The following is a 22,311-nucleotide window of genomic DNA, read 5'->3' as shown; positions in this document are numbered from 1 at the left end:
GAGAAATGTAGGACTTGATCAATAAAAGGGCCTTGGCCTGCATGTGCTTCCCACTGTGGTTTTGAATGTGTTTTTTGGTTTGTTTGTTTTTTTCCAATCTTAATTTCATTTCCCCATAGTTTTGGAAAGGGCCCATGCTATGTATGTCTACAAGAAGTAAAAGTCAGAGTGTGATGTTTGTGCTTTCTGGTTTTATTATTTATCTTGCTGCCATATGCCTCAACATAGTTACATAGTTTGGAACACTTGACAGTCATTCTTTATGATGGTTTGTTCCATGGGGCTCTCTTAAAACACTCACACACACACACGTGCACACACTCACACATTTTACCACTTTTTTCTTTCATGGTAGTAATTAGTCTCAACTTTTACTAGACCTGTGATCTTGAGTAAATTACTTAATCCTGTAAATCTCAATTTCCTCATCTGTAAAGTGGGAATAACCACAGTATGGGTCTTATTGGGTTGTTGTGTGGATTCAGTGGCATAATATGACTTTTTATCCTGGAGTATGAGAGGGTTAAGAGTCTCAAGCAGCAAGGTTGCATAGGGAGTGGCTTACCCAGTGTGAATGACTTCAGGGTTCAGTGAGAGGAGAACTAAGAAATCTGTGGAGACTAATTTGCTGTCTTCTTCAACTCAAGCTCAGACTTGCCTGCTGGTGGTGAAGGGAGAAAGGAATAGATGTGCCCTGAGAAAGCTCTGAGGGGAGTCTACGAGAAAAGCAAACCTTATGCGCCTTTGGAACAGATTTGTCCCTATGAGAACCTAATCTCTAAGTAATGTGTCTTTTTAGTCTGATGCTAATCAGATGTACCATCTGGTTCAGTGTAAACTGCTTTAGGATCCACATTGCTTGCTTTTCTCAACTTCCAAAACAAACAGAGGAGGAGGAGAGGGAGAGACAGAGATGGAGATGGAGACAGAGATGGAAAAACAGAGAGAAAGACAGAGACAGAAAGAGAGACAGAAAGAAAGAAAGAGACAGGAAGGGACACAGAGAGACAGAGACAGAGAGAGACAGAGACAGAGAGACAGAGACAGACTTGACAAAGATTTGGATGTTCTTCCTATGTTTATTTTCAGCTAGTGGGTTTTTCTTTGGAAACTTTATTGAGAAGCTGTTCTGTGAGTACAAGCATCCAGTTTCTCTTTTATCAGGATGTAATTTCCTTCTTTCTCCCTTCTCTTATCTGTTGCCCACAGTATTTGGAGCTTCAGGGACCTCAGTTCACCATGGGGGATGGGGACACAGATGGCTGTGCCCAGTACTATAGGGGGTTTATCTTTGCTAATCAGCACATCACTGCAGCACTGGCCTGGAAATAGAGGAAAGTCTTCTCACTCTGCAGTTATTACTTTGCTTGTTGAACTTATGTAGCATCTTTGAGCCTCCAGGATTCCACATCTGAAGAACGTGAGTAGGAATGTTGCCGTGAGAATATAGACTTTTTGATTCAGGTAATTCTTATTTCTGATCCTGCCCTGGTCACTTACTAGCTGTGTTCCTTTGAACAAGTATCCTCTCTGAACCTTGGTTTCTTTAGCTACAAAATGGGATAATGTATGTAAAACAACCAACAGAGTACTTGACACACTTGCTACTTATTGAAAAGTACCTATTGTATCTATTGTATAATAATAGCCAAAAGAATAATAATGAGATCAATAGCATCTTAGAGAGAGACTTATATTTATTAAATGCCAACTATGTATTAGGTGGTATATAGGACATAAACATGTATTAAATTCTCACAACAACCCAATATCATAGGTATTATTATTCCCATGTTACAGATGGAGAAATCAAGTCCTGCAAAGTCAGGTAATTTTCATCCCAATGAGACCAAATATTACACAGTGTATTAGGGTATTCATGTATTGGGCTATGTGATGCTGGGGTAAGAAATACATCCCCATATCTCAGTGGTTTACCAAGGTAGAAGTTTATAGTACTTATTTCCTTGTTTAAAGTGCTTCCTTCTTCATAATAGAAAATGTGCCTTACTATATCTCCTGAAGAAAATGTTTTTCTTTCATCTTCCACTCATTGTCCCTGTTTCAAATGCTGGGCAACTCTCTGTATAGGGACCTTTGCCGGGGCAGGAAATGGGACTCTTGATGTTAGTAGTAGCTGTATTACTGCAGCTTTTCAGAGCATAGCTGCACTGCAGCAAATGATGGTGTTAGCAGGCCACCTGAAGCTTGGGATGTCCACATTAGGCATGAGACTGTTCAGAAGGAAAAGGCAGTAAGAGCACAAGACCTCTTCCTACCAGGACATGCACTGGTCTTGTGGCAGGCTTCTTGTCTCTCTTGACATTGTACATACATAGCCTTCCATAATCCATTTCTCTGCAAATATTGCCTAGTATCATTCTATCTCCCCAGCACTTTCCCCCACCCCCAGACACTAACCAGTAGCTCCTATTACCCCTTTAAGACCCAAACCCGATGTCCAGTCTGCAGTAAGTAGGCATTTCAGCCCCATGGTGTTCATTCAGCACTTCAGCACTCAGTCCCTCTTGTAGGTGGGGCCTGGGAGGTAGTAGGGATACAACTGTTGCAAGTTTGCAAATTTCTGCACCAAGTTCAGGGTGCAAAGATGATAAAGCCTCTAGTTTTTGTTTGTTTTTAGTCTAATCTTTTTGAGTCTTTACTTTATACTGTGGCAACTTAAAATTTTCATGTAATAGTAACTTGTGGCTTCAGTCTTTCAGATTCAAGATAGCCCACTCCATCTTTCCTTTTTTAAAATATTTTATTTATTTATTCATGAAAGACACACAGAGAGAGGCAGAGACATAGGCAGAGGGAGAAGCAAACTCCCTACACTGACCCTGATGGGGATTCCATCCCAAGACCCTGGAATCAGGACCTGAGCCAAAGGCAGACACTCAACCACTGAGCCACTCAGGTGCCCCACCTCCCTTTTTCCAATGTTGCATCTGGAGCTGTGTCCCAGGGACCAAATTAGGAAAGGGAAAAGAGACTTTGCTTTTGGCTTTCCCTGCAACGTATCCAGAATGGTTCTTTTTGAGACTTTGGCTCAAGAGGGATATTGAGACACACATGTCTTGGGGCTGCATGTCTCAATCTCAAGGAGAGGGGCCACTAGCATTCCCCTCTGTCACATCTTCTTCCTTCCTGAGGAAGCTTTCCCCACCTCTTTCCCCAGGGGCTATAAAAATGGTATGGCTGTCAGGGTACCTGACCAATAGGGGAAAGTGGGATGGTAGCGAGTTTAGTATGTTCAGAATATTATCCTGGATTCACAAAGAGGATAAAATAAGACACAGACCTTCTGGAGGGAGATTTCTCAAACCTTAGGTGCACCTGGGGAGTTTATTAAAATTGCAGAATCCTGGACAGTCTGCCAAAGAATCGACCCTGAAGATGTTGGTGGGGAAGGTGAACAATGTTCAGGGTGTCAGCCCTCCAAGGGGATTCTGATAAAGGTGGCCCTCTGGCCGATGCCTCTGGAATTGGAAGCACACCTCCAGGAAATTAGATGTGGGAAAGGAAAACAGTTTGGGCAGTGACAAGTGATTCCCACAGTGCACAGTGCAGACTTGCATCATATGATATCTCACACTCTTATTTGTCTGTTTATGGGACTGTCTATGCTGATGGACTGGACTCTTTATGGGTAAGGGCTATGATTTATTTCTTTATGTTCCTACTCTGTGTAGAGCTTCGCTGATGCCAGCTTTCAGGAACTGTTCTTTGGACTTTGGCTTTGGACAGTAATACAATGAAATGGTCAGAATGGCTTACAAGAGGGGAAAGGAAAGAAAGGACTTCAGTTGTACAGAACTGGAGGCATTACGGTACTTGATTCATAATACACCTCATCATTGGTCCATACAAGTGCTTGCTTTTCTTTTCTTACATATTCAGTTAGTTATTAACTGAATAAATTAAACATTCAGCTACTCACTACCCAAAACAAAAACTAGAAACTTAACAGTTAATTATATGTAACCATGTGACTCTGTCTTCTACCTAAGGTAACCATATTCTTGTATCTTCCTTAATGCTTTCCTTCTTATGCAGTTTTATTGCATCTCTGTATATCCCCAGTGCTTTGGTTATTTTACCTTTATAAGAAAGGTATTGAACTCTGGGAAAGTTGGCAGGAGTAGAGGGGTCACTTACTTCATTTTCACTTAAAATTATACAGATTCATCCATATTACAGGTTGCTAGAATTCCTTGTTTTGATGACTGTGGAAGGTTCCATTGTGTGAATAAACCATGGATTTTAAGCACTTAGGCTGGTTTAGCGTTTCCCTGTTATAAGCATTGCTGCTAGGAACGTTCTTGTACATGCTTTTTATTGCACACGTCCAAGAGTCTCTTTGGGGTATATAACCACTAGACGATTTGCTTGGTCATAAGAACCTGAATGCTTGACTTCAGGAGATAGTGCTAAAGTGTTTTCCAAAGGTGGTTGTACCAATTTACATTCATTCCATCAGTAATGCATGAGGAATTCTGTGGATCCACATTCTCTTCAACACTGGGTATTCTCTCATTTCTTAAGTTTTTCCAAAGAGACAGGTGTAAGATAACTCTTCCCTATCTTGGGTTGCATTTCTTTGATCACCAATGATGATGAAAATCTTTTCTTATTTTTTTTGCCACTTGCGTTTCATGCCGGTGATATGTCTGTCCATGTCTTTTGTTCATTTCCCTATTGGATGGGTTGTATTTCTCTTATTGATTTGCAGGAAATTTTAGTATCCCTCATACTCTTTTGCTGACCTTATATATTATGGATATCTTCTCATTTATATACTCATAACTTATCTTTTCATTTACTCAAGATGTAATTTCTTAACAGAAGTTCTTATTTTTAATATCAATTTATTGATCATTTTAAGTCAGATCTTATTATGTCTTATTAAAGAATCTTTCTCAATTCCAAAGCCTAAAAGATTTTCATTTATATTTTTACCAATAATGTAATAACTTGATTTTCGATACACAAGTTTGTAATCAATCTACATAACTTATGTTTTATGTATGGTGTGAGGTAGGAAACTGATTTTCTTTCTTTCTTTCTTTCTTTCTTTCTTTCTTTCTTTCTTTCTTTCTTGATTTTCTTTCTTTCTTTCTTCTTTCCTTTTTTTTTTTTTTTTGCCATTTGGCCATAACTGTTCCCAGTTTCAGGTGTGGGACAGTTTATTTTCTCCATTTAGTATCATTTTGTATTTCCAGGACATTATTCTTCCCTGAGGACTTGAGTACAGGGAGACTTGCTAGAGCCTGTATTCAATCCCTGGTCCAGAGTGTGCAATTCCTTTGTGCCATTACTAGGTTGAGGGTGGAAGGGTTAGGAGGGTCAGGCTTCTCTTTCTGTAGGCACGCCCCAAATTAGGCTCCTGTGTTATGTTGGCTTCCTGTGTTATGTGGCAAGACATAGCACTTCTCCAGGTTTGGACCTTTTAAGTTATGAAAAAAATGAGATGGTTTCTTTGAATGTTCATTTTTCTAATAGCAAGAAATTGCTGGGGCCCACAGGGTGGTTTCTTTCTGTATCTGATAAAAAAAAGAAAAAAAAAAGAGATAGAGCACTGAACTAAGAGTAAGGAGACCTGAATAATAACAACAACAGTAATATGAACAGTAGCAACTGCAGTTGACATTTACTGAGTGCATCTTATGCACCAGGGACTTTGCTACACACCAATGCACATTATCTCATTTGTGGCATAGTTGTGTAGCCTTAGGCAAGTCACTTAACCTTTGTAGAGCAATTATATATAATCATGACATTGAGCAAGATTTTCCAGAGCTCTACCAACATGAAAACTTTTGATTTAAAAAATCATTCTCTGATTCAGAACGATAATGTTGCTGAGTCTTTTGAACATTGTTTCATGCCTAAAAACCCCTCCTTCCATATATGCACCCAATGCTTTAAAATATCCTGCCTGAACTGGGAGCAAGGAATGAGGCCATTTTATAGAAGGTCAAACAGATAAATGGAAACTGCAAGATGCCCTCAAGTTTCCATAGCCAGGCTCAGAACCGTAAAAGGATTTACATACTGGAGCCAATTTATTTTCTTCAAGAAAGAGCTGTTGAGTGTTGAGTACCTAAGTTTTTTTCTCATCAGAGTACTTGGAGACATCAATGATCTTTAAATAGGGGCTTGTCCCTCCTGCCTACAGTGTTACAAAGCCACGTCCAGTTCCAAAATGTCCCTTTCCACTTGGAGATCTGAGAAGAGGCTGTCCCTCACATCTCTTCCCTTTTCAGTGTGACTGATCACAGAATTCAATCTTGAGAAGAAATCTTCAGATCTAGAATCAGAGAACATAGTGATTTAATAAACTGCAGAACAAATCCAGGAGAGATTTGGAAAAGTGTCTTTTTTTTTGGCTGAAGTGAAAAGAAATTGGCATATAATCAAAGAAAAGAATTCCTCTTGAACCTCCCCCAATACTTAGAATAGTAGCTTTTAATGACATTATGAAGTATGACATTATGAAGTATGATTTAATTGGGGGAGAATCCCAAATTACCACTTTAATGACAATCCAAATCAACTCTTCTGCAATTAAAAAAAGAAAGTACCTCATTAAAACTAGAGAACTGCAAGATCAGGCTGTTTCTGTGCCTTTCTGTCCATGACCCATGGGGTTCTTTCTGGTTCTGAAGTGATTCTTTACATGTGAGGAAACTCACACAATGAGAGAGTTTCTGTAAATCTTTACACATTTATATGTTGACTCCAAAATTGTTTTGTTTGTTTTCATTGTGAGATTACAGTCATGGATGGTTTAAATTATAGTGAGGCAGGGTTTTAGGACATTCTTAAGCTTTTATGAGGACCTGTTTAGGTTTGATTTTGCTGATTTCTGCCCCGCCCCAACATCGTCCTAGAATAGAAGGAAGTTTCCTTCAGACCACAATACAGCTGAATTGAAAACCAGCTGCAGATTCATTTCAATTGAAGTGATATTTATTGAAAATCTAAATATGTAGCCAGCGCTATGCTATGGGGATTATGAAAGAAATATAGTGATAAATCATTTTATGGGGCACTATTGTGCCCAAGATCGCGAATCTGAGAAACCACCAAGGAGCCGACACCGATGCAAACACACGAGGGTTTATTTGCAAGCTCGAGCTTGGGTCCAAGTGTACCCGACACAGCGGAGCAGGGACTTGGACCCCGAGGTGGGTTTCAGCTTAGTTTTAAGGGCTGGTCTAGGGGACCTCCAGAAGGGGTGGAGCAATTCCTCAAGTTCTGTTTACATTCTGATATGGGGCCTTCAAGGGCATTGAGCTCTGTTCTCATTCTAATAGGGGCTTCCTGCCCTTGGCTTGGGCTCTGTTTTTATTCTAACATGGGGCTTTCTAGGACATTAAGCTGTAAACTGGTTTTTTTTTTTTTTCTGTAACTGAAGTAAGGTAAAGTTCAGCTCTTATTCACAGGGGCCTGGGATGGCTGTACTTGTGCTAACGCTGAACTTAAAGTGGAATGGCCTTCATTTTCTCGGCCTCCACAGGCACCTGTGTGGCTCAGTCAGTTAAGCATCTGCTTTCGGCTCAGGTCTGATCCCCGGGTCCTGAGATAGAGTCCCACATTGGGCTCCCTGCTCAGCAAGGAGCTTGCTTCTCCCTCTGCCCTTCCCCTGATCATGATCTCTCTCTCTCTCTCACTCTTTTGCTCTCAAATAAATAAATAAAATCTTCAAAAAAATTATGGCCATTATTTAACCATTGTTTTGTGCCAGACACTATGCTGTTTTTTCCACCCATTATCTCATTATCATGACCTCTTTGTAAAGTGTAGGGATTAATATCTCCATTTTACAGGTAAGGAAACTAAAAGAGGCTGAGAAACTTATCAGTAGTCACAGACCAATAGCATGTCAAGGCCAGGATTCCAGTTGGGGTCTGTCTGATTGCCAAGTATACTCTCTGAAGTGCTGTACAATATGGCATTTGAACAGAAGGGTTTCTGCCCCCCCCCCCCCCCCCCCCCCCCCAGGGAGCTTACAGTTGGGAGAGAAAAGATTTACCCTAGAGGTCTTCAAACTTGAGCACACACATGAGGGTAATAGAAATGAAGGTGCAGGTGCACCTGGGTGGCTCATTCAGTTGAATGTTGTACAACTCTTGATTCCAGCTCAGGTCATGATCTCATGGGTCAGATCCAGCCCTGCATGGAGCCCTGCACTCAGCAGTAAATCTGCTTGAGATTCTTTTCCTCTCCCTCTGTCCCTCCTCCACTTGCAAGTGTGCACTCACTCTCTCTGTCTCTATCTCTCTCTCAAATACATAAATGTTTTTTAAAAAGGAAAAAAAGGGAATTAGGCTGCAGAGCAATACTTATTATTCCTTTTAATAAGATAACCTTATCAATATATATTTTAATAATAATATAATCTTCAGTTATATTTTTTCAGTTACATTTTTTATAACAGATTTTCTTCTTACCTATGAAACATGTGATAACTTTATTTACTTCATAAAGAAATGTGATTCCTTTTATTTGGGTCCTAAAACACAGTGCCATTTGGTCATTCATTTCTCACCTTTGACAGAGACACGTATACAGAGAAATATCTCTCTACTACTAAGAAAGCAAAGTAACAATGATGAGTTGAAACTCAGCTCATGGTGGGGAGGTTGCAGGGAATGGTGGGGACGTGGAAGGGGAGTCCATGCCAACTGATAATTGCCATGTCAGTATGTGGACTCAATGCTACCCGGTCTTCCCCTCTTTGGAGAGAAGTTCCACAAATATGTTTTTATGTGAAGCCTCCTGATATGTTTTTTAAACCATATGCAGTCCAAACAAAACCTACATATGGACCCAGGACAACAGGCCTCCCGTGTAAATTTAGTATTTATGGATTTAAAATAATGTATAGGGCTTGAATAAGTTTATTATAAATTTACAGGGCTATTTACAAATAATCCTGCAAATACGATGATTACCAGAATTCGGGAAGAACAGTACTTTTGGAATGCTGGGGACAGGTTTATGGATGAGGTAGGTGAGTGTGGTACAGGCCCTCTGGAGAACATTTGGAAATATATAAAGCATCTATGAGCTCATAATTTAGAGGTAACCACTGCTTATTCTTCCTGTCTTTTGTATCATATATTTTACATAATTGGAATAATACTTTACCAAGTTTGTAATTTATTGCTTTCACTGAAAATTATTGAGGATATTTTCCCATGTTATTTTTAAGGACCTCATAGGACCCTGTTGCATAGATGGATTATAACTGATTTCACTATTTTCCTATTTAGGGACATTTGCGTTCATTTACTTTAATGCTAGAAAAACTTGCTGGAATTCATAGTCTTGATTAGACAAATCTTTGTCCTCTGTGCTCATTATTTCTTCACTGTTGGACATAAATCTCACTCAGCTTTCTCAGTGCTTGTTGAGGATTTTGACTCTCCCTTCTTCTTCCCCTACACGCATGTGCTGGCACACACACACACACACACACACACATACACTCATACACAGGATTTTGCTTCTTCCTTATGTGATAGACTCAGCGACAGCAGACCATATTGTCCTCAGTTGAAGACCTGGAGTGGTATGATCCAGTTTGGAAGAGCATGTTATTACAACTCCGCTCTCATCCATGATCGTAGGGGGTGTGTCTGTGTGTGAATATTCTCTGCAGTACCAGCCACTTAAATGCAACCACATTGAGAGCCCTCATTAGCCCCAGGCGGCCAAAGTGGATTTGCTGAGTGTGATACCCTCCAGGCTGGAGTGACTGCCCAACTGGAACCAGACACCAGCGCAAAGAGGGAAGCCAATTATTCAAAGGCAAATAAGAGTCTAATTATGGCTTCAGCTAAAGAGGGGGAAATTATTTGAGGAGAGACCTCCCATTTTTGAGGCAGACACAGCACAGAACCATCATTCAGAACAAGGGCTTGCATCTAGTCCTGACTTTGCTGCCTTAACCAGGACACTTCTCCTCTAGGAGCATCTGACTCCTCATCTGCCAAACAGGCACAGCCTAGGAAACTTACCTCATGGGTTTGTTGTGAACATCACAGGCCGTCATGCCTATATGAGGCATAGTGGGGTCTGGTACTTGCTCATATAGGGAGCATCACCATCATCATCAGTGACTATTATTAGTATTACTGTTATCTGTAATCATGGAACAGAATGTGAAACCAGAACTCATGAGGTTTGGGTTCTCAGCTTTGCAGTTTTCTATTTATTCCAACTCAAAAGTGAATGATACTGTTTTATTTTCTTTATCTCTCGAATGAGAAGCTCAGATTAGGGGTTATGTCAGGCCTCTCACTCTGACGTTTATGGACCTACCTGTGCTGAGATCTATACATCATTCTCTTCACGGAGCCTCACATCAGCCCTACTCACAGAGATTATTATTCTCTTCCTTTTCTGTACACAGGAAACTGGGATCCAACCCCTCACTCCTAATTTCCATACTATCCTTAATTGTCTGTGTGTCCCCAGCAAACAGATTTGCTGGCTGCACTCAAGGTTTTTGATTGTCTGACACGGTGATGAGACTCAGGACTGTGCTCACACCACTACCTTCCCTCTTTTACTCAATCCCTCCAAAAAAGAGTAGGTACAAAAGTCCAGAAGGAGACTTAAGTCAGACTTATGGGCAGCTCCTGACGCCTCAGCTCTCTTTAATGTAAATAAAATTGATAAGCACGTGTTCTTCTTGGCTTGTGGGTTATTTTGAGAACTACCTAAAAGATTGTATATGCATATGTGTGTTGAAAAATTGAGCCCATGAGGTAGATCAAATGTCTGAGCTGGAAGGGACACTAGCAACCAGCTTCTCAGAGGTGGTCAAATTTAGTAATTCAGAGAAGATTAGAAGAAGGTTCACTCTTGCATGGATAGCAAGCCTTACTACTCCCCTAACTTCAATGAGAGAAGAGCTCTCTCCCTCTCCCTCCTTCCCTCCCTCCCTCTCTCCCTCTTTCTATATGTCTATGACAATTTGGTTTAAACAAAAAAGTTTAGGTCTATAGAAATCTCTGAAAAATTGATCTGGTTCTGATGAGGGATGTTGACAGTAGGGGAGGCTTGTGGAGGGGCAGGGGGTACATGGGAGCTCCATACTTCCTGTTCAATTTTGCTGTGAACTTAAAACTACTCTTAAAAAATGTCTATTCTAAAAATGTTAAAAATCCAGTGACCATACACACACAAGCACAAATTGAGCTGCCCCCCCCCCCCCCCCGCCATCCATTCTGCAGAGGAAGAAGAAAAGGCCCTCAAAGATGAAGTGGCTACAAGGAGGCCAGTTAGCTGCCCCCACACAAATTGTTATTGGAAGTGTGACTCAAGTATGGTGGGGTCCCTGCTCTTTCTGATTCAAGGGCACATGTCAGTGCCTTAGGGAGGTGGTGAGGGAATTTTTTTCATGGCTCACGCCCACGGTAGGCCAGTGGTTGGCAAATGTGTCTGCTGTTGCTGGCTCTCAGGGATTACTGTCTCTGAGCAAACTGCTGTGAGGCAGCTGTGCTGATGATTTCCCATGGCTGCTTCAAGAGGAATGCACAAGGTGATGAGGTGGTGGTTCAGGCCCACACCGTGCCCACCGTGTAGCCCACCAGCCTCCAGCTCTGCAGGCCTGATCATTTCTCTGTGTCTCTGACTCTGTCATTGCCTGGCCTCCCACCCTGCCCCCACATCTTCCCTATGCAGTCCCTTCCTTAAATCCACGGTTTTCCTCCCTGACCTGGAGCAAAATCTTGCCCCTTGCTCCTTGGTCTCTTTTTGAGCCTGTGTCAGCCATTAACTAATTCTGAGTGAGGTTCTCCTCGGGCCATGGCCTCCAGTTCCACAACATGAGATAAAGATGGTGACAGGCTTCCGAGAGAGAAGGTGGGCTGTAGGAATTCATCGCATGTCATTTTCCCTGCCAGAGGGAGCTCCAACCAGTTTTCTTTCTGGGTCATCTAAGAAGTAGGCATACTTTGCCATGGTTAGCATTGACTTTTGTTTAATTTTGTTTGTTTTTTTTTCAGACACAGCATAGTCTAATTTCATTTGGGGGAAGCATATTTCCTTTACTAATTTGGCTTTGGCTTCAATCCTTTGGGATTAGCCAATCCTGACATTATTGTGCTGAGAAGCATTCAGCTCTTTCCCACCTAGTTTGAGCCCATTTTATCCTCACTGTTGCCACTCTACTCAGGCTGAAACTGGCTCTGTTACCCAGTGGGGATAGAGTCTGCTCTGATTCCATTGTAAATTTTCAGCATTCCTCCTCTCCATAATGGAAGGGCGGTTTTTTGTTTTTTAAAAAATTTGTGTTGGGTCCAACACACCTCCCCCTAGTGAACTCTTTGCAGGCTCCTCAAAACAATGGAGAAGTTAAGTCCTCCTCCTGTGAAGGTGAGCTAAAAGAAGTTGGCATCCAATATAGTAGCTTTGGGCCCCTTGTGCCAGCATCATCTGGCCACATGGAGCATTACTCCCAGCTTGCATTTGGTTTATCAAAAGTCAACCAAGTGTGGAGAGAATCCACCTATTATGGATCTGAGGAGGCTTTTATTCTTTTGATGCTTCTCTGAGGTATCCCCTGCATTTGCACCTTCTTGTATTCAGGTAAAGAGTTTTATCTCTGTATTCCAAATAACTGGCATTGAGTAGGTACTTAAAGCATGTTTATAGGATGAAAGAACAATTATCTTAATTGAAGGACCAGTCTTCTGAGCATTTAGAGAGGGGGCAGCAGTCAGGACAACAGAACCCCACTTGCAGGTGGATTTTTCCTTTCATGCAAATATTTCCATGGGTCTCAATACATTGGTTTTCATTAGCCTTGCCTCTCCATGCCAATGTCCCAGATTGGCCAGAGCCTACGTGTACAATGAGATGCTCAGTTTGGTTTATAAGGATTCTGGGCTCCCCTCTGGTTGCAGCTGCAGGTTTTTAAATAAATTACAGTCCAGGTAGCAGGAGGTTGACTACGGCACTCTGCTATCTGCTGAATGCCTGTGTCAAGAAATCAAGAGGTCCCAGTCACCTCTCAGGAAAATTTGTGGTGTTTCAGGATCCTACAGTGAGTTGCAAATCTTGGTGGATAGCGGGACCAGTCTGCACATAGCAGAATGGCTCATACTATGGGTTCATCAGGAAAAGGAGAAAATAATTCTCTGAGCATAAGATGTGTTGCTCTCTCATTCTAGTTCATCAGGAGATCTCAGCCACACACATCAAGAGACAGACCTTGAGATCTTTGGAGGAAAGCAAGAGAGATGGCTGTCTTGCAGCTCTGAAGTCTGGCTCCTTCTGTGTAGCCAGGCTTTTTGTAACTTTTTGTTGCCCCACCCTACCTTTCTCCCTCTCTTGCCAACATAGAAGATAACACTGGGTAGCCCTCCATAGTTTCTGTCCCCTGGTTGGTCCTGGAAAATGGGGACATCCTCAGGATGTACTGCTGCATGGTTGCAGATCTCCAGCCACTACTTTCTATGCCCAAGGATCAGAAATGGGAGGTACAGAGAGAGGAGGAGCATTGCCTTGGAGAAAATCAAGTTCATTCCACAATTGCTCAGGGTTCCAGTTCTCAGTTGTATTCCGGTTCCACCCTGCCTGCTCTTGCCTAGGGGAGACCATCCACACGGGAGCTCAGTGCCACCAGAATGTCCACAACCCTAAACCTCAATCTGTAGTCCAAGTCTTTGCTTTCACCTCAAGAACCATATCTTTAACTGCCTCCCTGGCTTCTTAATTTCTGTATAGGATAGACAAAGAGAGGCATTTAAAGAGGCAGGTTTTCAATTCAATAAATGTTTATTGATTCTCTGCTATAAACGAAGAATTGAGAAGCCATTTAGAAAATACAAATTTGGCAAAAACATGGCGATGTCCTCATGGAGCTTGCCTTCATTTGCAAAATGAGGCATTCTTCATTAAAATGCAGGATGGATGAGCACTGGGTGTTTTTCTGTATGTTGGTAAATTGAACACCAATAAAAATTAATTAAAAAAAAATAAAATGCAGGATGGATACTCTATAGTAGAGCTATAAGCAAAATGCCATGGGGGACTTCAGAGGAGAGAGCCAGGATGATTCAGTCTTTCTTGTTTACAACATCTAAACATTTATTTAAGAACATAAAACAAAAGGAATACCAAAGATCTTCAGAACTAAATATTTAGTCTTTCTCAATATATTAAGCTAGATTTTGGTAATCTCTGATTTTTTTAACAACTTTTTTTTCCAAGTTTTTTTTATGGCTTTCTTGACTTTAGCCCCAAATGTACGAAGAGGGTCTCTCTTCTGATCTCCTTACTAACAACTTATTGAGTTCTGGAAAGACATTATGGGGTTTATTCATTTTGTTTCATAATCTCTGAGTTGTATCCATCTATGACTTTGGAAAAGTCATATCACTTCTTTGGTTCTGTTTCTTTATCCATAAAATGGGGATAATAATAGTGTTGATATAAATAAAATAGATATAAATGAAATAATGCTTAGCATGGTCCCTGGATGATAAAAAAAATGCCCATAAGTGGTATCTTAAAATTAATATAAGTGTTATTATTATTTTCATAAAATTTTCACTTATAATTATTATATTTGTTTTCATTATTATCAGTTCAGAGGTGAGACTAATGTAGAGCATTAAAAATAAAATGTTGTTTAAATCGACTTTTTTTCAGAATATCAAGACAGGAAAAAAAACTGTGTGAGAAAGAGAAAATATATATATACTATTATAATTCTGATAATAGTTACTTTTTGTAATATCTTATAGAAATCTTATAAAAATTGTTGTCATTCTTTTGCAGTTATAGAAACTTGCTTAACTAATACCAGATCTTGCAAATGAGCAAGCTTACAATTACTTCTGGTAAGCTTACAGTTACTTACTGGTTTTTAACTACTGGTTTTTTTTTTTCCCTCTGCAATCTATTTTTCTCATAGGTAGGAAGAGATAAGACTGATAATTTGAATCAACACCCTCTACTACTCACCTGGCATACACTATCACTTGACCCAGGCAAATGATCAGGTGATGGTTTGTAAGGTCGATTGAAAGACAGCACTTTGCCCACTTCCAAAGTCAAGGGATGCACAGGCATATATCCTGGACAGTCAACTTCTGTTGTGCCTGGATTGCAGTCAATTTTATTGATTTTTTTTTTCAACACAACAGCTTCAAAAGGTTCTTCTGCCCCAAAATAGCTGATCTTTTCAAATCTTTGCTATTTCTTCCTGGTAAGACTTTTAGATAACAGGATAAATGCAATTAACAACTGAAAACTTTAGTTGATGAGAAGATATGCTAGAACATCTTTAAAGGTTTCATAACACATAGGCACATAGAATTGAGCAGCATCTCGGAGAGATTGCTTGATCCAACTGTCTCATTTTACAGCATGACATATCCAAGGTTATCCATGAGTTAGTTGCAGAGATGGGAAACTAGGAATCCTGATTTTGATTTCTTTCCTTGTATTTTTCAAAGTGTGGATATGTATCACCATATGCAAAATTATGTTTTTTGGCATGAAGGATAATATTAGGTATGCAAAAGTAAAGTACTGTACTACAGAAGCAGAAGATCATTCATTCTCTTCCAACTCCCTCTCAATGTTTCTGGTTGTATCAAGGCTTGTATACTTTTGCTGTTTTGTCTTTAATCTTTCTCTACTAATCTCCTTTGATAACAAGGGAGCAGACCTCAGGCTTAAGTTCTTCTTGGAATTTAATAAAAGTGTTCTGCTTTTATAGTATTGATTGTTACACTTACCTTTCATCTATATCAAGCAATACTGGTTTTCCATTTGCAATAGGAAATTTTTCTTTTAAAAGAATGCAAGCAGATTAGAATGCAGCTACTTTATGAAAAGATATTATGTAAATAATAGGGCAGGGTATAAATTATGAGCAGTACATGGTGGGTTTCACATTGGCAAAAATAATGGTTAACTTGGAAATTAAATGCTAAAATTTAGAAAATATTTGATTCTGTCCTTTAGAAAGCTCTTGGCCCTTTGAGGAAATAATGGCTGAATTCTGGCTGTCTTCTTATTCATATCATGCCTTTTTAAGGTATCAGCCTAAAAAACAATTATCAGATTTATTTTCTGTTTTATGGTTTTATTAACATAAATATGACACGCACATAAGCTGTCTATTCATTTTCGTCACTACGCAGCCTGGCATTGGGATTGGTTACTCTGATGGCCAGCTGGGTTGCTCTTTCCACAATGGCTTTGGGGTTCTTGGAGGATACATTGTGAACAATCTCTGCCAATAAGATTTGTTGCACATCAGCAGCACTTCAAGCTCCTTGATGTTGTGGACTAGGAACTTCTGGAAGCCACTGGACAGCATGTGCTTTGTTTTCTTGTTGCTCCCAATGTTGGGCATCAAGATCTGGCCCTTGAATCTTCTGCATACCCTATTGTCAATGCCTCTGGGTTTCCACAAGTTGCGCTTAATTTTGATGTATCAGTCTGGTGCCAGATGAACTTCTTGGTCCTCTTTTTAATGATCTTGGGCTTCACCAGATGTCTGAGGGCAGCCATGATGCCCAGCAATCGATGGCTGCCACCTCTGCAGGCAGCCAACAATTATTAGATTTAAAAGGAGAACATAAAACTACCCATATACCAGAGATAAACTCAGATATGTCCATTGTCGTATTATCAGTAGCTTTCTTAGAAGCCAAAAAGCTGGATTGGTAGCCAGGTTAGTTTCAGTGTATAGGTAATTTTAAATTATAAACTGTATACTGTTGCATTTGTTGAGAACAGAAACTGGTTTTATTTTTCAAGGACTGATGTTCTATTCTAGGATTATATTGTATTCTTGTCTTGTTTTCCTCTTCTAAGAAATTCTTTAATTTCTCATTATCTTGCTGTTCAATGAGAGGGTGTGAATGGAATAAAAAGGTGGCAAAATTCAATTTATCTAAAATTTTCCTACTATTATCATGTTTTAAAGATTAGAATGTATGGAATGAAAGGGCTAGGAATATTAAAGTTATTCATCAAATGGAGCTAAAAGTAACTTTCTTTTACCTATAATTTACATATATCAAGTGAATACATAAAAGGAAAGATGTACTAAGTTATACTATTGAGTGATTTTCCCATTATCCTTAACAGTTAATCTTCTAATGATGCTTATTGTGTTTACCTATTCTCTGAAGCAAAAGTTCCCGCTTTACCTATAACTTAGTTACCCAAATATCCTGGAGCTCTGAAGACCAGCCATCTGGCATGAGCTTGCCTTTCATAAATATCACACAGAACTTATTCATATCTCCTCCTGCTGTGGGCCCTCTTCCACTGACCATCATGTCTTCTTTGTGGAATGCTCTTTCAGTGGAAAATTTATTCTCATTTAGAGGAATCTGAAAAAAAAATGGGGAGGGGGGAGGTGGAGTCAACTTCTGGTGACTTATGGGCAGTTAGAGTCAAATGTTTGAAAAATGGGCTTCTGAATCAGCAGAGATTTTACAAAGTGACTGGTGGAACTGCATACAGATAGGTAGAGTGCTGAGATGCCAAGAAATAATGCTACTTCTACTGCATATGGCTAATAAAAAGACTGCATTGCTAAATTCAGGGATAGGAAGGTTAATGATGATACATTCTTTTTTAGTATCAAAGATTAACATGATAACTTGCATATTAAAGTTAATTCAGACACACTGCTAATGGAAGAAGTATACAAAATTAATTTCTACAGCACCTCGTAAATTAGGATCACTCACTCTTCTCTGGCTGATGCTCTTTGTCTTGGCAGGAGCTGCATACATGCTTAGAGTGGGTGCACTTCAGTTTCATAGTGGGCATCTTCAGCCCCTGAGAAATTTGCAGAGCTTGGGGTGTGTTCCCTTCAGTCCTTAATCACTGACAGTCCTTCTCTGGGTGTTTCCCTGTGGGTTGTTACTTGGCAAGGATTTTGGTTTTAATAATCAATGAGACAATGAAATTGAGCTGAGATGAGTAGAGGGTGGAAAATGGGAGAAAGAATGGAAGGGAGGTGGGAACAGCTGCTCTCTCTTCATGCAGAAGATTCTCCAAGTTGAGTATGGGACAGCATCTTTAGGTAACTGCTATCTTGAGCTCGGTTAAGGATCAAGGCTCAGCTGACATAGGAATCCAGGCTGAGATCTGGTATGATATCTCAGGCAATTTGCTTGACTTCCTCAAGCCTCACTGTACACCTTTTGAAAGGAATTTAATATCATCTTCCATTGTAACTATATGTATAGTCTAATATATAATATATAGTATATTATATATTAGACTATAGTGTATAGTGTATATATATAATATATTAGACTATAGTGTAATTTATATATAGTTAAATACACAAATCTTAAATGTACAGCTCGGTGAGTTTTCTACATATGTATCTGCCCATGAAACCACCATCTATGTAAAAGTACAGCATATTTTTACTACCTAGAAAGTTACATATGGAAATTAAAATGAAAATAAACAATAATAGTTTGCGACTTATATAGTGATTACCATGGTACAGATGTGTTGCTCCAAGTGCTTTACACATATTATTTTATTCTTTAAACCTTGTGAAGGGAAGTACTCTCATTTTCTCTACTTTACAGATAAAGAAACACAGATATAGAGAGATTCTTGCTCTTAATTAACCTTCATCATTGGCTCTGTAGCACTAGTTGTGCGGCCCAGTAGTTAGTGCATCAGAGGAATGAGAATGGAGCCTCCTTAATTGTTAACATTTCTGCCCATTCCCCTTTTCATAGTCTACTTTATCACTGTTCCTTGCTTGTCCTGGGCTGGTAGGCTGTGCATGATGTTCTAGCACGAGAGTTCTTGAGGGAAAGGGCCAGACTTTTACTATGTTCCATCCCAGTTTCAACAGTTGGGTACATTGTAGGTGCTCTAGAAAGAGTGATTGACTCTTGTTGCCAGAAAACTGTGCCCCTCAGCTTCTCCTTGCTCCTACTTAGTAAAGTGACAGGTTGACAAATGTGTTGGTTACATCACCTGGGTAGTTTGGGCTGCTTAACTATCTTTGGACTCTTTCTAAACTCGTCCTTGTGATGATCGAAAAACTTCAAGTGAAAATTTCTGTTTCCAAGCCCCTTTGAGCACCTTTGTCTCAACATGTGTCCCCAGACATCCTGGTGCAGACCCCAGGTGTGACTACTTTTCCTTTTCCCCCTCTACTTTCTTCTCCTCATCTTCCTTGTCTTCTGTATCTTCTTTCCTCTCCTTTTTCTTCTCCTTTCTTTCATCATGGTCTTCATGACCATCACCAAATAAACATTAGTAAGGTGTTTTCTGCTAAACACACTGTAACTACCCATTATAAATGCTTCGTAGGATGCAGCCATGTTCAATGTATCTTCCATATGTAGAATTTATGCTTACCTATTTTGGTAAGATCACTTTTAGACACATTTAACCAGCTGTCCCTTTGATGTCTCCATCTGAATGTCTTACGTACTCCAACTCAACATTTCCAAAACTATATTCTTTCTTTTCATGAAAACCTTCTTCTCTTCCTTTATTTTTCTGCTGGTCATTTGGAGCTAACCCTCAAATTTTCTTGTGCCTCTTTTTTCACTTCCAATGAATCACTAAGGCCTTTAAATCTTATATATGCCTAGAATTTGGTCACTTCTCTCTAACTTCACCACTTACATCCTGGTCCTATACACCTCTGTGTCATTTATGTTGCTTGACATTTGCTAGGCACTCCATAAATATTTGTTGGCATGAAAAATAAATGAAGGTGCCATGTAAGGACAAGCACACAGTCCTGAGACTGCCCCCGCCATTTGTTGTTTTTATGTTTGGCATGGGCACATGACACAGTCAAAGGAACCAAAGCCATTAGCTTTCCTCAGGTTCTTTTCAGTTAAAATTCCACAGTTTGATGTCAAAGCAGCTAAACACAACTAAACTTTAATGTAGAACATTAACGTTAACTCAGTATGAAAAATTCCTTTAAGAATTCAGTACCAGGAAAAACTGTTTCTCTTACAGAATTAGTACTCTTCTATGTTAATGACCAACAAATTCTAGACCCTCGTGATTTCCTTTATTGCCCTGACGGTTTATCACATGAGGAGAGAGCTACATTTTATGGGCACTCAGAGCCCCTATGTTAACTTTTACATTGACATGTCATCTTCTTTTTTTCTTTTTGGAGTAAGGTAGATAGGAAGAAATACACATAACCAATAATGAATATATCAACATGTCATGCCCCAAATAAGATATTAGTGTCTGTTTCATAGGAGTACAGTTCAAAGTTCATCAGCAGGGACTGAACATAATTGAAAACAGTGTGTTTCATTGCATGCATTTTTTCTACTGTTCCTATCAATGGACTGGTTCTTTATTTTATTACATTTGAACTGCCCCAAGGATAAAGACCATATATTGTCCTCCCCTTTGTCCAGAAAGCTTATTACATGTTGTTGACTGATATTTATTCTGTTTACTTTCTCCTGTCTCACACTTAGCCTAGTTTTCTCTTCACTGGCTTCAGAGTCCAAATGGGATCTCTTTGATCCTCTCATTAAAATATTGGGCCCAAGTATGTGATTCATTTCTTAAATCACTCTTTTGCTTTGAGCCTTCCAGGGAGGGGGCTCACGTGGGCTCTCTTACAGGAATGGAAAAACTAAGCAGGCAAAAGTCCCCACCCACTCAGGGCTGTCTCTGTTCTCTACCTTCTTAGCTGAGAGCTTTTAGAAAAGAACAGCCCAGAGGAGAAATTCTCCACATTTCCACTTTTATTTATGGGGGGTAAAAGTCAGTGATTTTCCCCCCCTTCTTTGAAGTTTGCTTCTGATTATTCAGCTTGTTTGAAATATATTACAGTTGTTTTCCCTTTGTTATGAGCAACACTGGCTTTTAAATGTGTAGGGCTGGCTGTAAATGAGGGAGGCCCCAGCCTCCTCTCCTCTGGAGCTGTTATGGGGAAGGTGAGAGGAAGAGAGAATCAGATGATGATTGGAGACAATTACACAACCATTCCATTTTGCTAATGCTTGAATCCAGGAGAATTTTCTCATTTAATTCTCTGAAATGAAGGGCCTCTCTGTTAGCCTTAAAATGTAAACAAGAGGCTTTTAATGTGCACTTTTCCCAGAAATGGAATGCTGGCTGCTCATATTGATCCAAAACATTGCTGTTGGTTTTTTTCTTCTTTTTTTTTCCTTGGTATTCATATGTTTTGTGACGGCAGCAATATAGGATTGCTCAGGGGGCGGCATGAGGATTGTGGGTAAGTGGCATTATTATTCTAAGTTGCAAACAGAGATGTAAAAGGATATTCAGAAAAAGCTTGTCTGAGCTCGTCTTTAGTCTCTCCACATACAAAAGGCAACATAAAAATCCAAGGTGTATATCCCAATCATTTCTTGTGTGCAGAATCCCAATCATTCAATTTATATCCACCTCTTGGAATGCAGTCCTCTGAGTTTGGTATTTCAGACAGAAGCACACTTTGTTTGAATGATGCAGGTAATAGCTTCAAATCCATTTCATTCTAGCACGCCTGGTCCAGGTGTTTTGTCAAGTGTACACGGCAGCTATAGATGAAGGAAACTGAAGTTTCAATGTGCTTTGCTTTGGATCCTCAAACTTCTTAGGATAGCATCAGATCCCCACACCTCATTATACTTAATAACTATAATTGAATTTGTATGATGTCTTATTTGGACCCTCCTATGAATTAGGCATTTTAATACCCGTATTTAGAAGAAGAGGGTAAAATGACCCATCTGATGTCACACAGCCTACCAGTAGTAAGGTGGGACTTGGACCTATGTCTTTGGGCCTGCGATCCAGAGTTCTGCCCACTTTCCATCTTTGTCTCTGTGATGGGGTAAAGCCAAGAATGGGAAGGTATTGCTTGAAGGGCTGCTCAGGGAAGGAGGGGAAGGTGAAGAAGCATACATACAGTTCTGCTCCTTAAACTTTCCTCCTCCAGCCCCTAGCTACTGCCACTTGGTTTCTTCAAGGACAGTGCAGAGTTATAAATATTGCAATAACCCAACAGTATATGGTTCTGATTCTGACAGTTGCCCTCAATGTAAGCAGACAGGGCTCCTTCTCTAAAATTAGCAAACACTCATTCACTCATCTAACACTTATTAGAGTCCTACTGTGTGACAAGATTGTTCCAGGAACTGTAGAAGGCGGGACTCGATTGAGATTAGACATCTCATGCCAAGCTCTCACCATCTTCTAGGAAAGAGTAGTGAATGGTTTGAAAGTCATGATTGCTGTTTGCTAACCAACTGTAGTGAGATGGGTAAGCTCAACCAATTGTAG

At 39.9% G+C, this 22,311-nt stretch overlaps 2 protein-coding genes and 1 pseudogene across 2 annotated transcripts in view; 1 reads left to right on the top strand and 2 right to left on the bottom strand.

Moving 5' to 3' along the window:
* The window catches only part of DOCK2 (dedicator of cytokinesis 2), a 397,545-nt gene that overhangs the window by 112,537 nt on the left and 262,697 nt on the right, over positions 1–22,311 (top strand). The window lies entirely within an intron of this gene.
* On the bottom strand, positions 16,155–16,577 carry LOC112926347 (large ribosomal subunit protein eL32-like; annotated as a pseudogene).
* Positions 16,766–22,311, bottom strand: part of INSYN2B (inhibitory synaptic factor family member 2B) — a 175,995-nt gene continuing 170,449 nt past the window's right edge. Inside the window, exon 6 of the transcript XR_012001189.1 lies at positions 16,766–17,381. The gene's annotated coding sequence lies outside the window, so the exon portion shown is untranslated. The remainder of the gene's footprint in view (positions 17,382–22,311) is intronic.

Source organism: Vulpes vulpes, chromosome 4, assembly GCF_048418805.1.
Source record: "Vulpes vulpes isolate BD-2025 chromosome 4, VulVul3, whole genome shotgun sequence".
Lineage (NCBI taxonomy): Eukaryota > Metazoa > Chordata > Mammalia > Carnivora > Canidae > Vulpes > Vulpes vulpes.
Note: the sequence above shows the minus strand (reverse complement) of the source record. Positions and strands in the feature narration are given on the sequence as shown.